This window comes from Budorcas taxicolor, chromosome 23 (genome assembly GCF_023091745.1).
Source record: "Budorcas taxicolor isolate Tak-1 chromosome 23, Takin1.1, whole genome shotgun sequence".
In the NCBI taxonomy this organism is placed as follows: Eukaryota; Metazoa; Chordata; class Mammalia; order Artiodactyla; family Bovidae; genus Budorcas; species Budorcas taxicolor.
The window spans coordinates 31309119-31325026 of NC_068932.1; the positions used below are offsets into that span (position 1 = coordinate 31309119).

General features: G+C 40.8%; 1 non-coding gene across 1 annotated transcript; it reads left to right on the forward strand.

Moving 5' to 3' along the window:
• Window positions 1-10357: 10357 nt before the first annotated feature.
• Window positions 10358-10429, forward strand: TRNAF-GAA (transfer RNA phenylalanine (anticodon GAA)). Its single transcript has one exon. It is a non-coding gene; the product is annotated as a tRNA-Phe (tRNA).
• The last annotated feature ends 5479 nt before the right edge of the window (window positions 10430-15908 follow it).

A 15908-nucleotide genomic window follows, 5' to 3' on the forward strand; every position in this document is an offset into this window, starting at 1 on the left:
TCATTCTGTCGTTTTTGAGATTGCATCCAAGTACTGCATTTCAGACTCTTTTGTTGACTATGATGGCTACTCCATTTCTTCTAAGGGATTCTTGCCTGCAATAGTAGATATAATGGTCATCTGAGTTAAATTCACCCCATTCCAGTCCTATGTTCGCTGGTTCCTAAAATGTCAGTGTTCACTCTTGCCATCTCTTGTTTGACCACTTCCAATTTGTCTTGATTCATGGACATAACATTCCAGGTTCCTATGCTATATTGCTGTTTGCAACATCAGACTTTACTTCTATCACCAATCACATCCAGAACTGGATGTTGTTTTTGCTTTGGCTCCATCTCTTTACTCTTTCTGGAGTTATTTCTCCACTGATCTCCAGTAGCATATTGGGCACCTACCAACCTGGGGAGTTCATCTTTCAGTGTCCTATCTTTTTGCCTTTTCATTCTGTTCATGGGGTTCTCAAGGCAAGAATACTGAAGTGACTTGCCATTCCCTTCTCCAGTGGACCATATTCTGTCAGAACTCTCCACCATGTCCCATCCATCTTGGGTGGCCCTACACATCATGGCTCATAGTTTCACTGAGTTAGACAAGGCTGTGGTCCTCTGCAGGCTGTGACCTGAATAAGGACAATCACTTTGCTTTGTTCACTGCTCTATCTCTAGTGCCTGGAACTTGACCCAGATCATAGTAGATGCAGAGTTTACATGTGTTCAATCAATGATTAGAAGCTACTGCCACTCATCCTATTGATTTGAATGAAGATTTATCATGTCTCCATGTATGTGGGAGGTCCTCAGGATGGGAGGGACTAGCTTTATTTCTCTTCTGAACCAACTTATTGGGTGTTTTGTAAGTAATGAATCCCACAACTAACTGAAAGAACTCAGTCAAGCTCTCTAGAGAACAAAAGCAGAGACATGAAAGCTGATGTTTCACCCAGTCACAATGCACAGGACAACTGGCATTTCCTATCCGGGTTCTCGTCAAAGCCAAGGGCAACAGACCATTGTTGGGACTGACCATTAACACAAAATGGTAATGGACCACCAGAGCTAGCTGCTTCTGGGGAAAGATGGTCCCTGAATTATGAGCAGAAAAAGATCCCATGGAAATCAAGGTCCAGGGTCTCCTGAACTGTAAGCTGATACTTTGCCATCTGAGCCACCAGGGAAACCCCATAAAAGGGTAGATTTGAAGTAAGAACTATACAGCTGTCTGGATTCTCCCGTAACCAAGTTTTGATTTATTTGGTCCACTGATATTGGACGCAGGGCACCTTAAAAAGTCTACAGATGATTTTAATGGACGGCCAGAGTAGAGAACCACTATACTAGACCTTTCTTATGGAATGACCCAACTGACATAAAGATAGAGCATCCAAAGCTTGCTTCCAACTCCTTGGCAGGTGATGCCTACCATTTGGGCTGATTCCACCCTTTGACTTCCATATTTAGAACGTCCCCGGACTTTCAAATAGCTCTGGATATCTGATTCCCAACTGAGGTGGAACATTACTAAATGGATATTTCTCTTTCACTAGAAGTAAAACAAGGGACAGTTCTCGGGTATTTGCAAAGTTTCCAATGTTCACAGCAGCATTATTTACAACTGATAAGATATGGATGCGGCCTAAGTATTCATCGGGCTTCCCCAGTGGCTCAGCAGTAAAGACCCAGCCTGCAATGCAGGAGATGCAGTTAGGGCTGTGGGTTCAATTCCTGAATCAGGAAAGATCCCCTGACAGAGGAAATAGTAACCCTCTCCAGTATTCTTGTCTGGGAAATCCTATGGACAGAGGAGCCTGGAAGGTTACAGTTCAAAGTGTCACAAAACTGTCAGCCATGACTTAGTGACTAAACAACTAAGTATTCATTGATAGATGAATGAATACAGATGTGTTGTATGTGTGTGTGTATATAAATATACACAATGGAATACTACTTGGCCATAAAAGGAAAGAAATTTTGCCATTTGCAGCAACATGGATGGACATAGAGGGCATTATGCTAAGGGAAATAACTCAGACAGTTCAAGCCAAATACCATAGGATATCACCTACATGTGGAATAAAAAATGAAAAAATAAAACAAACTAGTGAAGATAACAGAAAAGCAGACTCAGATGCAGAGAACAAACTAGTGGTTAGCAGTAGGGGGGCATCATAGGGGTGGGCAGTAAGAAGTACAAACTACTAAGTATAAAGTAAGCTACAAGAACATATTGTACAACATGGGGAATATAGCCAATATTTTGTAATAACTGTAAATGGAAAGTAACCTTTTAAAAAGAGAAGGTCTTTAGAAAAAATAGCAACACACTTGCATTAGCATTCAGAGAATATCCATCTTACACAGGTTCTTTGTGTGCAAAGTCAACTCCCTAGCTTTTGATTTTAATTAAATATTTCATGTATGTGGGAAATATTGTCAACATTACTAATGGGGTTTCTGTTTAATTTCTTTATATAATTCATCACCAAATTAACTCCTGGAAAGGAGTTCTGACCAACTGGATGGGATCTCACAGAGAAGAATAGGTTGTTTCTGCTAAGGGAATGATTTCAGTTGTGAAAAAGCAGAAGTCTGAGAATGTACGGACTTGGTGACATGGCAGGAAACATTATGGAATGCAGTTAAATGAATGTTCCCAGCACAGAGGCTCCCTGTTTTGGGTTTCTGCATAATGCGTCTCCTTGAATCAGACAGGGAGAAGCACCTCATGGAAATTACCACCTTTGCTCTGAATGGACTTTCCTCTGCTTGGCTGTCTCGCACTAGACTGTGGAATGATGCTGAACTCAGATGGCATACATCTCAATAGATAGGAAGAGTATACCCCCACCTTACCCCCTCTCAAATAAGCACATATCAGTTCAGAATAAAACACAGTGAAAGGGAATAAACAGACTCACAGGAAATTGGTCAAATGACAAAAGACATGCACACAGAGAGACTTTAAACCATGCCGCATGATACGTATCTTTGCCTGGCTTCTGCTCTCATCTCAGGAGAAGCCTAGGTGCAACAACTGTTCCACCTGTTATTTCTTTAAGGAAATGAGGTTTTTGAGGCATAATGGGCTATAAAAAAAGGATGTTTAAGCAAAACTACTTACAACTTTTCAAGTATGTCTAGCTTCTGCTATATAGATAAATGTGGAGGAAATACGAACCAATAAAGGAAAAAACATCTTGAAATGAATTGGGGATAAGAGGACTGTTTTTTTTTTTTACATCTTCAAAAAGCTTTCTTTGGTTTGTTTATGGTTTGGGAGAAGTAGCCTTAAGAGGAATGAGGTTGTCGATTTCTAGAGATGGGAAGAGTGGTTGAACAGATCATTGATTTTGTTTGTATGTTTGTTTTACTAACATCAGTTTATTTATTAACTATTGGTATGGTGACATAAATAGAAAATTAATCATGAAAGCTCCACCATGTTTTGCTTCTCAGAAGCCTTCTATGATTCTTTAGTGCGAACAGGAAAAATCCTTGAATTTGGATCCCACCACAGTTATGTACCAACTTCCTTTTTTGGTTTTGGTCACCTAGACCTATGCCATGAAAATGTTCCATTTTAGCTTCAGGGCTCATGTCCAGGGAGGCCTGATGTGCTCTAGTCCATGGGGTCGCAAAGAGTTGAACTTGACATGACTTAGTGATTGAACAACAACAGTTCATGTCTTGCACTAATAATTAAGAGCACTTTTTGTCAAATCTCAGCTCCCCATATAATAGCAACTACGCCATCTTGGATAAGTTCCTCTGCCTCCTGACCATCCATCCCCTCCTCTGGAAACTGAGAATGATAGTAAGGTGGATCTCATAAAGTCACTGTAAGGAATGCACGCAGATTCCAATAGGCCCAGTCTGTCCAGGGAGAAGGCAATGGCACCCCACTCCAGTACTCTTGCCTGGAAAATCCCATGGACGGAGGAGCCTGGTAGGCTGCAGTCCATGGGGTCGCTAGGAGTCGGACATGACTGAGCGACTTCACTTTCACTTTTCACTTTCATGCACTGGAGAAGGAAATGGCAACCCACTTCAGTGTTCTTGCCTGGAGAATCCCAGGGACGGGGGAGCCTGGTGGGCTGCCATCTCTGGGGTCGCACAGAGTCAGACACGACTGAAGCGACTTAGCAGCAGCAGCAGCAGCAGCAGCAGTCCAGGTATCTAGACTAGAGGCATCCTAGTATACAGGACTCAGGGGTCAGACAGGAAAGAAAAATGCCCCCCACCCCACTAGGATGAGTTGGTCATTTTACACATGAAACCTTTAGCACCACCTTTGGCACTTAATAAATGTGTTGCTAGCAATCATTATTTATATTTACCTCTTCTTTTCTAGGGCTTCCCTTGTGGCTCAGTTGGTAAAGAATCCTCCTGTAATATAGGAAACCCCGGTTCGAGCCCTGGGTTGGGAAGATCCCCTGGAGAAGAGAAAGGCCCCACTCCACAATTCTAGCCTGGAGAATTCCATGGACGGTATGGTCCATGGGGTCACAAAGAGTCAGACATGACAGAGACTTTCACTTCTTTTCTAAACATGCCTATATTCCCACTCTCCAAGCCTTTGTCCTATTGACTAATAAAAGATGTACAACTTGAGAGTTGTGAATTAAGTTTTATTTGGAGCAAAATGAGGACTACAGCCTGGTGGGGAGCATCTCAGATACTCTGAGAGACTGCTCCAAAGCAGCAGTGGGGGAAAGCTAATATATAAGGTTTTGGTGAAGGGGTAGTTTAATGCCATGAAGCACTCATTTTACAAAAGGCTTTTTGTTAGTCATGAGGATCTGATGTCACCATGAAGGGATTTAGTGCTTCTCTAGATATGAGGAGATGCAAGGATTGAGATCATAAAATCTGCTCCTAGAACTATCTAAAGACCTGTCCCACCAGATTCCCTGGAGCACAGAGCGCCTCAGTCCACCCTGAACTCCCTTGGGAGAGCTATGGCAGAGTGGGGTTCAATCTCTGCAGAGGCAGATGGCAGATGCCTTTGTTGTTCAGTCCTTGGCAGTGCTCTTGGTAAGTGCCAGTTTGTAGCTGACAGTCCCCTCCTTTCCTCTATACTCCCATTGTCCTGCATTGGAATCTCTTATTCCCCCTCCTTTTGCTTGTCCAAGTCTTATTCATCTCATTTCCCTGATCAGACTGGATGCTACTGAGGGTGGGGCTTCTGTTTCAGCCTTGTGTCTCCTGCAGCACTTGGCTGAGTGCCTGTCACCTGGTCAAGGGGTGACTGATGCGTGTTTGTTGGTTTATTAATTAATGTCCACTTTTCACCTTGGGAAAGAATTTACATAGGTAACTCTATCAAATGATCAGAAAACACACTTTTCCTGCAGGTATTTGTTGCCTAGGAAACAAACTCATGCCATGGCGGCAAGATCTCAAGTCAAAGTGTAAAGTACTAAAAATTATGCTTGCTGTATATTCACTTTCACAATGGTTGTTGAGTTGTTTGATTATTTCCTCAAGGATCACACTTAAAAGGGGCAGGGCATATCATTCAGAGGAATCAGACTTTCTCTTTAGTTCTTTGTAAAATAGCTCAAGGAGTTTTTGTTGGCATTACCAGAAGAAATTCTGACACTGCAGGGTCATGCTTTTGTACTCACTGGAATGTTTTAGAATGTTCTTTTTGGAAGAGCTTGTATTTCACTATTTCCTTTGTGTAAATATAACACTTAATTATCAACACAAAGAAACTATTCTCTGAGAACCAAATTGCTTATTAAAAGATTTGAAATGGACTTGAGTTTCAAAAGGAAACAGAAGAAATGGAAGACATGTATCTTTAAACAGTAATTACACAGTTGAAAATCATATACTGGACATAATTTTGCAGATTCAATTTACTTGTCATTAGAGGAAAGATCGATGTTTAATCTTATAAATTTAAAAGTGTCTGGATGTGTTTTTTTTTTTTCAAAAACTTGACTTAAAATGTGATACTTCAAACTGAGGAGTTGTGTTCCTTATTCCACAGCTCAACTGGCAGTTCTCTGAAGACAGAAGCCCACTCTTATGGTGGCAGTCCCAGACAAGTTTAAGAGCAAACAATCCTTTTATTTTACTTTTGTCTTGCCATCCATTACAATTGGATCCCTGTGGAATGCTGATTATTCAATTTTCAGAATCATGCTTATTATATTTTTCATCTCATTCCAGAGTTCATTGAATCTGAGACACAACCATAATATGCAGAAGCAATTGCTATTGTTTTCTCCCATTAATACAAGCATATGTTATTTTCCTCTGTTCCAATTCTTAAAATAAAATTTGCATTAATAAGATCCCCAATGCTGAATCCAGAATGACTGACAGGGTCTGAATCCGATTTAGAGGGATGATAATTCTTATCAGGACAGGCTTAGGGGAAGAAGAGTTTAAGGTCATCATGGTCTTTGTCCCTTTAGGGCAAAACAACCAGGTCAAACAGCCTTGCAAGGATCCTTTAATACCAAATCTTTCCTCAAAGGAAGCAGGTAGCCACAGGCTCCCTGGTCCCAGAAATCTTGATCGCAGAATCTGTAGTAATCATCAAACACTGAAGATCTAAATAACCAGGGCCTTCTATGATCTGGAAACTCCCTCATCTCCTAGGCCATTCCCATCTCTGTCCAGCCACATATACTTGCATGCATGCTCTATTTCAAGATAAAGAGGTAAAGCAAAGCAAATTAAACAAAACAAAACAAAAACAAAAACCAAGAAAACCCCACATAATAAAAAAACGAACTTTTGTTACAGTGAATTAAACACATTTTGTGTAACTGACACATTTTTCAATAATGTATGGCAAGACTGAGTATTTGACTGATAGCAAAAAGGTATTACAGATTAGTGGTTAAGAATATAGGCTTTAGCACCATTTACGATAGCCAGGATCACGGAAGCAACCTAGTTGTCCATCTGTAGACAGATGGATGCATAAAGGAGTTGTGGTACATATACACAATGGAATATTACTCAGTCATAAAAAAGAATGAATTAGAGTTGATTATAGTGCAATGGATGATCCTAGAGCCTGTTATACCAAGTGCAGTAAATCAGAAAGAGAAAAATAAGTATCATATATTAACATATATATGTGAAATCCAGAAAAACAGTACTGATGAACCTATTTGCAGGGCTGGAATAGAGACACAGACATAGAGAACAGTCTGTGGACACAGTGGGGGAGGAGAGGGTGGGATGAATTGAGAGAGTAGCCCTGACATATATGTCACATATACACATATATGCTACTGACGCATATACACCACCATGTGTAGAATTAGATAGCTAGTGAGAGCTGTTATATAAAACAGGGAGCTCAGCTGGGTGCTCTGTGATGACCTAGAGATAGGGGGTATGGGAAGGAGGCTCAAGAGACAAGGGGAATATGCACACTTATCGCTGATTCACATTGCTGTACAGCAGAAACTAACACCATGTAAAGCAATTACCCTTCAATTAAAATCTTTTAAAAGAGAATATGGGCTTTACAATTGGACAAACCTGGTTTTTAAACCAGGGCCTGCCACTAATTAAGTCAGTGGTCTCGTGAACTAAGAAGATGTGGGCTCTGCATTTAAAGATTGAAGGTAATTGCACATTTCTGCCATTGCTTTTTAAAAAATCGTTATTTTAAAAAGAATTTATAGCTTTTCAAAATTATTTCTTAAAATGGTAATTAATTACCTTTAACGAACTTTGTGCAACTATTATTTTCATTTTTGCCTCCTCTTCCAATTTGTGTTCATCTACATAGTCATACTGATATGGTTGCAATCACAATTCCCATATTATTTTCTCACTTTATGCTTTAGTTTAAACATCTTCCATGTATCCAAATCTTTCTAATTATCATTTCAATGAATGCATTATCTTTCATCATAGTCCATACACCATAATTTACTTAACAATTTCCAGAGTGCTGCACATAGAGATTGCTTCCAATTTCTTCTTGCTGGTATTGATAATGCTGTTAATTAACATGCTTATGCATACTGCTTTTTTCCCCCCCTAGTGAGTTATTGACTCTTACGGGAGGAAAAGAAGCTGTCATATGTTTTGAAACTGACTGCTGGAATCCATGAAACAATATTTACATCCTTTGAAATATGGCTATGTGTAAGCTGCAGAGTTCTCTCTGGTTTCCAGCTAGAAAGGAAGGCTTGGGACCCAGTTCTTATCTGCTGTCCCTTTTGGAGAGACCTGTGAAAGCTGTCCAGTGGCACTTCTTGCTGTTCAGTTGTGAAGTCTTGCCCGACTCTTCATGACCCCATGAACTGCAGTGCCAGGCTTCCTTATCCTTCACTATCTCCTGCAGTTTGCTCAAAATGTCCATTGAGTCAGTGATGCCATCTGACCATCTCATCCTCAGGGCACAGAGGCACTTGGGCAAGCCCATATATTAGCATTCCTCTTTATTTTGTTTTAAACATTGTTAGAGGAGCTTGAGGGCAAAGTAGCTAGCTTTTATATAATTAGGTCCTTATAATGCCAGATCCTGGAGGCAAGATAGAGTGAGCCCTCCCTTTCCTACATCAATCCTTTACAGGCCAGTGTTTTCCTATAATAGTGCTGCTTGAATAACCACCCATTCAATTTAAAACTCAATTGCAAAGCAAAGAGAGCGCCATTTCTGTTTAAATGCAGAACATCAGGCAGCAAATAGGACACTCCAAATCAGAAAGGACTATGAACAATTTCAACCTTGTTTAGAAACATCATTTTTAACATTGTGGCAAGTGTTGCCAATTTCAGGCCCAGGGTAGATAAGTCCTTAAAGTCTGTATTGTTTTAAACTAAACTTCATAAAGGGTTCAATGGTTTTCATCTTTTATGGGAAATGAGAGTTATTACAAATGCAAAAAAGTTCAATTTAAATTAAATTTCAGCCACACCTGCAATAATGCTTTAAAAGGGAAGATGGAGTCTGATGGTATTTACCAAAGACATCACCAGGCTTGGGCAGCTGAGCAAGTGTAGCCTGAAAATGTCTCACGAAACACAATTTAGGTCATTTTTATTCATTGTGCTATGCAGAGTCACAGACCTCAGAAAAACACACTAATAAAACATCATATTCTGCTTAATGGTCTCCCCTTGTTCGGCACCATAATGATAAATGAAATGCCATTAGCATAAGGCAAGTCCATTTCTTGTAGTCTGTGGAGCCCAGGACTGTGACAGAATTGGAATGCAGAGAATTGATTGTTCACAGTTCAAAGGAAAAATGTACTGTGTTTCCTAACTCATCCCGAAGCCTACATTGAAGTCCGAGCCCTGAGAAGGCTCGTGATCCCCAGGCTGTGAACACAGAGCGCTCAGACTGAGGTACGTGGACTGGAATGTTGCTTCAGAAGACTTTTTTCAAAAGTAACATTTGAGAAAAACCAGAAAAGCAGAAAGTTGGATGCTTCCAACAGCTTCTCCCTTGTTCTACAAGGAGCCCTTATTCAGTTATTCTAGAAACATCTTCAGTTACATTCCATTCTTACCATGGGCCATGAACTCTGCTGAGCCCTGGCAATACAGACAGATAAAAGATAGACAAGATTCTGCTCTCCTGGAGCTTACATCCTAATGAGAAAGACATTAGGATAAACAAGCTTAAAATGACACTTTAAAATACTTTTCACTGCCTGGAATTATTTAGCAAGACAAGGGATGGGTAGGTTTATTAGATTTACCAAAAAAAAAAAATATATAGGATACCAGTCAAATTTGAATTTCAGATAAACAAAACATTTTTTTTCAGTATAAGTATATCCCAAATATTGCATAGGATATACTTGCACTAAAAATGATTCATTATTTATCTGAAATTTTAATTTAACTAAGCATCTTGTATTTTATCTGACAACCCATGGAGTGGATAGTGAGTGAGTGCAACATGAAATAGGATTGTCTGGGAAAATCTGTCTTCCAAGATCTTTTCAAGTTGGGAGCAACTTGCATTTTAAATGTCTATATGATAATAACAAATAGCAAACCAGATATAGAACTTGCTTGTGTCAGGCACTGCTCTAGGTATTTACATATTATTACCTTAGCTAATTTTCACAACACCATTTAACAGATAAGAAAACTGAGGAACAGACAGGGTTCCAACTCACCCAAAATCACTTTAGTAAGTCTACCATTGACAGCATGTCTTTCTTTTTGTGACAATTTAGCTATAATGCTATTCTCTCTGGAAAATTTTTTAGTATAGTTGATTATAGTATTATGTAAGTTTCAGGTATGCAACATAGTGATTCATGATTTTTAAACTCTATATATACTTATTATAAAATATTGGCTATAGTGCCTATGTTGTGCAATACATCCTTATAACTTGTTTATTTTATACACAAGCTTCCCTGGTGGCTCAGAGGTTAAAGCATCTGCCTGAAATGCAGGAGACCCGGGTTCAATCCCTGGGTCGGGAAGATCCCCTGGAGAAGGAAATGGCAACCCACTCCAGTACTCTTGCCTGGAGAATCCCATGGAGGGAAAAGCCTGGTAGGCTAGAGTCCATGGGGTCGCAAAGAGTCGGACACAACTGAGCAACTTCACTCAGACTGCACTTTATCTGCTATCACCAACATTTCCCCCCCTTTCCACTGTCCCCACTGGTAACCATTAGTTTGTGAATCTGATTCCTTTTTGCTATATTCACTAGTTTATCTTTTAGGTTCCACATATAAGTTATGTCACACAGTATTTGTCTTTGTCTCTCTGACTTATTTCACTAAGCATAATAGCCTTAAAGTTCATGTATAGGTCATTCATACATATGTCATATATCCATTCATTTGTTGCTGGATGCTTCTATATCTTGGCTATTGTAAATAATGTTCCTATGAACGTGGGGTGCATGGATCTTTTAAAGATTAGTGTCTCCTTTTTCTGTGAATATATACCCAGGAGTAGTATTGCTAGATCTTTTGATTGTTTTGTTTTTAGTTTTTTCAGGAACCTCCATACTGTTTTCTACAGTGGTTGTACCAGTTTACATTCCCACCAACAGAAGTAGACCCTTTCTTTCACATTCTCACTGACAATTGTGATCTTTTGGATGATGGCCATCCTGACCAATGTGAGATGTTATCTCATTGCGGTTTTGATTTGCATATCTCTGATGTGGTTTTTTTTTTTTTTTTGAGTCTGTAGTCACTCAGTCGTATATGACTCTTTGTGATTTTTTGGACTATAGCCCTTCAAGCTCCTCTGTCCATGGGACTTTTCAGGCAAGAATACTGGAGCAGGTTGCCATTTTCCTCTTCCAGGGCATCTTTCAGATGTGGGGGTTGAGCCCACATCTCCTGTGTCTCCTGCATTGCTGGCAGATTCTTTACCTGCTGAGCCATCAGGGAAGCCCTATTCTCTGATGATTAGTGATGTCAAACTTTCTTCGTATACTTGTAGGTCATTTGTAAGTCTTCTTCACAAAAATGTCTGTGCAGGTCTTTGGCCCATTTTTGAATCTGATGTTTGTTTTTTGGATGTCGAGTTGTATGAGCTGTTTACATGTTTTTGATATTTATCAGTCATATCATTTGTGAATATTTTCCCTTCAGTAGGTAGTCTTTTTGTTTTGTCAGTCATTTCCTTGGTTGTGCAAGAGCTTTAAGTTTAATTAGGTCCCTCTTGCTTATTTTTGCTTTTGTTTCTTTTTTGCCTTAGAAGACAGATCCAAAAAAATAATGCTATAATTCATGTCGAGGAGGGTTCTGCCTGTTTTCTTTTAAGGTATTTATGTTTTCTGGGCTTATATTTAGGGCTTTAATCCATTTAAAATTTATTTTTATATAGGGTATTAGAAAACATTTTAAGAATTAACCTGCTGGGAGGGATTGGGGGCAGGAAGAGAAGGGGACGACCGAGGATGAGATGGCTGGATGGCATCATGGACTCGATGGAAGTGAGTCTGAGTAAACTCCGGGAGATGGTGATGAACAGGAAGGTCTGGCGTGATGCGATTCATGGGGTCGCAAAGAGTCGGACATGACTGAGCGACTGAATTGAACTGAACTGAAGGAGGTAAAATACATATACTTGGAAAACTATAAGACACCGATGAAAGAAACTGAAGATGACACAAAGAGATGGAACGATATACTGTACTCTTGCACTGGAAGAATTCATACCGTTAAAATAACCATATTACCCATTACATATTACAGATTCAATGCAATCTCTATCATAATACCAGTGGGATTTTTTCACAGAATTAGAACAAATAATTTCAAAATTTATGTGGAAATACGTGCATGCATGGGGCTTCCCATGTGGCACTAGTGGTAAAGAATCCTCCTGCAATACAGGGACATAAGAGACTCAGGTTTGATCCCTGGATCAGGAAGATCCCCTGGAGGAGGGCATGGCAACCAACTCCAGTATTCTTGCCTGGAGAATCCCATGGACAGGGGAGCCTGGTGGGCTACAGTCCATAGGGTCATAAAGAATTGAACACAGTGTCTCTTCAGTCATGTTTGACTCTTTCCAACCGTATGGACAGTATCCAACCAGGCTCCTCTGTCCGTGGGATTCTCCAGGCAAGAATACTGGCATGGGTTGCCATGCCTTCCTCCTAGTGAATCTTCCTTATCCAGGGATCGAACCTACAACTCCTGCTTTGCAGGTGGATTCTTTACCACTGAGTCTTCAGAGAAGCCCATGTAGAAAAACAAATGACTCCAAATAGGCAAAAAATCTTGAGGGAAAATAATAGAGCTGGAGGTATCAGACTCCCTGACTTCAGACTATCCTACAAAGCTACAGTAAGCGAAACTATGATACCAGGAAAAAGCAGATATGCAGATCAGTGAAACAAAATAGAAAGCCTAGAAACAGAGTAACACATTTATCATCAGTTAATCTATGACAAAGGAGGCAAGAATATACAATGGATAAAAAGACAGTCTCTTTAATCAGCGGTGCTGGGAAAACTAGACAGCTATATGTAAAAGAATGAAATTGGGAGCATTTAATTTTACTGATATCATGGAGGGTTCTCAAGACACTCTGTCATTCTGGCCAGTTGAGGAAGAGACGGTCTTCTCCTCTATCAATATACTCTTCCAGCTCCTGCTGCTGACATATATGGGGTTATTTAACAAACGAATGCATTTTTATTTAAAGTCACTTTCATACACGTTTTTCTTGGAATGCCATCTAAATCCTATGAATTAAATGTTATCATTTTATTCATTTTACAGATGAAGAAGCTGAGGCTCCGAGAAGGTAAGTCACATACATGAGTGTGATCCTGTGGTGTTATAATCGGCAACAGAAGGAGGTCTTGACCTCAGATCTGTAAGATCATCCTCCTGGCATCAAGCCTGCATCTAGTAGGTGCTCAATAAATACATGTTGAATTGCATTCAATATAGTGTACTTGTGGTGTAAACACCTAAAAATTAGCTTTTTCAATTGTAATGTAAGTGCCTGATATCAAGCCTTTGATTGCTAAGCAACCACTCCAAAGACATCCATCTGGAAAAATATATTTGCATCTATACAACTAGATAAAAAGCCGAGCTACCCCATCTCTGAAGTTCCCCTTTCAGAGACCTAGATAAGTGACATTTTGACCACCTGCTTTTCCCTTCCTGTGCTTCAATTACCACTCTCATATTTTAAATTCACCAACAGAGTGAACACACAAAATCCTAGGCACCCCACCTTTGACTTCAATAAAAGTAGGACCCCAGGTCCACACTTTTTCTCTCTCTACCTACAACCTCACTGTGTGTCTCTGGGCATGTCATATACCCTCCAGGCCTAGAAAAGCTTATCTTTTCAAAGTTTCCTGATGGTTGTTGCTGAGCTGTATCTTACAATCATAATAAAATCCACAAAGGCTGGTCTAGCCACAATGCTGGCTCTGGCTGGAGAAGGGTCTTTCGCGGCTCCTTGAAGTAGTATGAAGCCCTGGTGAGCACCCACAGGCGTTTCTAGCTGATTGCATCACTTATCAATAGGCTGTTACTGTTGTTCAATTGCTATGTCTGACTCTTTGCAACTCCATGGGCTGCAGCACACCAGGCTCCTTTGTCCCCCTCCACTATCTCTCAGAGTTTGCTCAAGTTCATGTCCATTGAGTTGGTGATGCTGCCTAACCATCTCATCCTCTGCCTCCCTCTTCTTCTTTTGCCTTCAATCTTTCCCAACATTAATTTCTTTTCCAACGAGTTGTCTTTCTGCATCAGGATGAGACTGACATAAAAGAGTGCTTTAACAGCTCTTCACTGGGTGTTTTCTTTGCAGAGAAGCTGGGTATTTCTTTGCAGAGAATATGGTGTTGGCCCCTGTGAAGACCAGTTGCTCAAATGACTTCACAAACTCAGGTGCAGGTGGTCCAGAGGGCTGGATGCCCAGACCTCCCACAGAGGTTTAAACATGTTAGTCAGGGCAGAAGTATTATTGTTACTAGTTTTATAACTATATGAATAATGTAAGCCCTTGCCCTTTCTCAGCCAAATCACTCGAGGACTGTGAAGTATAATGCCAAGAAAATCACCCAGATGTGAGGCTGGATTTATATCCATCATTAGCCCAACTCCTAAGGCGATGAGATTTATGATGATGGTGGTCCTCTCCCATTTGCCTCCACAGATGTCAGCCTTGGTCTCATATGGGATGGGTTAGCTTTTTGGTCATTGAGAAAAATGCACCTGATTTGTGTGCCCTTTCTGGGTAAACAAATTTTTTTGGCAGAAGTGCCGTTTTCATTGCTTCCATACTGGACTGATTTCTTTCCCTTAGAGGCCTCTGTGATTTCAGCAGCCCAAGGATGTCTTCTCCCCTGAGTAACAGTACTGTAATTAGCCAGATTCCAGATGAATTAAGAGGCTGAGGGAAGTTTGTAGAATGGGTGGGTCAGAAGGTATGGCCCAGGGCCTTCAGAGGGGGTGGGATGAGTGATAGAAAGTCAAGAACAGTGAGATGGTGTTGAAAATCCAAAGTCACCATCTTTGCCTGCTCCACCTCTGCCTACCTGTGTCCTATGGGTTGAAATGCAATGTGCGGTATACTTTAAGAATCACAATAACAATTGCTTTCTCTTGCACAGATCCTGTTCTATCAACCACAAAAGTTCTGGGGTGAGCAGGGTTGGGGTGCTGAGCCCACAACCACATGAGATGAAGATTCTGAAGGACAGGACTTGCTCAGGACCTTTCAGCAAGCAAAATGCAGACAAGGCTCAAGGGTAAGTCCTCTAACTCCCAGTTCAGTGCTATCCATTTCTACTTCAAGATGGTGAGTACAGTTTGTATACAGGTGCTGATTGTCTCAAGTCACACACTCAGTCTGCACTACAGAAACACTGGGCACTCCTCACAGGCATGTTCATCTCCCCTTTATGAGTTCTCTGCACAAAGGGCACCAGGCTCTCACCCCAAATCAGTCCCCCGTTTCTAGCTCGCAGCCCCACTCTTAGACTTTGAAGCTGTTTTGGTGCCTCCATTCCAGAGAGTTTGGTCAACCAGTCCTGGGTGGCAATCTTCGTTGAATCTTCCTCCTGGAGAGAAATTCCCTACCCGTGTTCTAATCTACAGTGCATCAAACACCACTTTTCTGCAGGGATGGTGGACAGAAATGCCAGATGCCTGAGTGATGGGCATCTCTTATAAAAGATAAAGGATGATGGCTGGATTTGCTTTGAATAAGTGTTTCCTATTGATTTAGAAGAGGCTTCCGAGGTGGCTCAGGGGTAAAGAATCCACCTGCCAATGCAGGAGATGCAGGTCCAATCCCTGGCTCAGGAAGATCCCTGGAGGAGGAAATGCGAACCCACTCCAGTATTCTTGCCTGGAGAAACCCATGGGCAGAGAAGCCTGGCGGGCTGCAGTCAATGGGGTTGCAAAGTGTTGGACATGCTGAATGACTAAGCACACATAAGTGTTAGTTTAGAAAAGCAGC